We start from the raw sequence: 1,496 nt of genomic DNA on the forward strand, positions 1-1,496 counted from the left end.
CACATTTTTTTTTCTGGTTAATAGGTTCAGTTTTACCGGTTATACAGGGTAGGGATTTCTTGTCTCAAAGACCGATTAATCTTGACCCGATTAACCGGTTATTTAACCGTTGACCACTGACCGGTTTTCAACTAACCGGTTAACCAGTTAGTGCACCACTAGACACACATAAGCAATTCTATAAGTAACTAGTGGGGACTAGATTTATTAGTTATCAAAACCCTAACTCATGTAGGTAACATTCAATATCAAGTAGCATGCCAACATAAATTAAGTATGGGCGTTCGGGTTAGAGGGTAGAACGGTTTAATTGACGGATTTGTTTGTTTAATCTGAACACGATCTGTATTTTTATGTATTAAAATAGTTTAACTTGAACACAATATCTGTTTTATGTACCTCAACTGCAATAACTTAAAATCATGCGGCATGGATACATGTGCCAAATGTGTTGATGGGTAGTAATCAATTAATCATAATTGTAAGCATGTTACTCCGTTTAATGGCAAAATGTGTCAACAAGTATAAAACGGACTGGTGGCTCGGCCTATTCAACTAAACAAGTTAACGACCCTCATTTAAACAGGTTAACAGCCCTTTTGACTAAAGTTTTCAACTCCATTTGTGTATTATATAAGATATAACAACAAAAAGCCATACCATTTTTGTCTTTGTCTTGATTTTTTCCGTTTCGGTTTCTTGCATCACAAAGGTAATTCAACTAAACCGACTAATGTGTAACATTCGTCAATTTTTGAACCCGAAAACCCGACCCGTTTAAAAGCCAAAGTTATTTTATACTATTTTCAACTAAAATTCTTTAATATATTAAATAGTTCTTGAAAGACCAATTTAATTCATTATTGTAACTATAGGATGCTTTTTGCAATTTACAAAAATTAAATTTTATTTAAATTATTGTATTATTATTATTTAAAAAACAATAAAAGAATATTTTGTTAAGTGGACGGAAAAACATGCCCCCTTTCATTATTTATTTTTTTCATGTTATTTTACTATCATTATTATTATTATTATCTTTTATTCAAACCTTATTTTCAAAATTTCATTTAAACTTTCTCATCAAGTTAGGATTTAATTTTTATCTTAACTATAAATGCATCCACCTCTTGCTCATTAATCTCTACTTATCTCTATAAAACATTCTTTCAATTCCAAGTGAGTTATATTTCATGTTATTTATACTTTCTTATTTTCCTTTTGTTATAATGATCACATCTTAATAAGTTCTTAAATTCTTAAAGTTTTGTTTACTTTATACCATAAGTATTTTAATGATACATGATCAAACATATTGTATTCATTATACCACAAGTGGTTCATAATTTTTCTTCATCAAAATCCATTCCAAAACATCAACAACATTCTTATTTTCAATGTTTCAGATTTCATAGCAAGAATGATCTTCAAAGATTAAGCCATATCTCAATCATAACAAATTGGAATGATGCAAGGCCAAATCTTATCATTAACTT

The sequence above is a fragment of the Bidens hawaiensis genome, unplaced genomic scaffold (genome assembly GCF_021521415.1).
Source record: "Bidens hawaiensis isolate Kalapana, Puna unplaced genomic scaffold, B.hawaiensis_p1.1 tig00078191_1, whole genome shotgun sequence".
NCBI classification, from domain to species: domain Eukaryota; kingdom Viridiplantae; phylum Streptophyta; class Magnoliopsida; order Asterales; family Asteraceae; genus Bidens; species Bidens hawaiensis.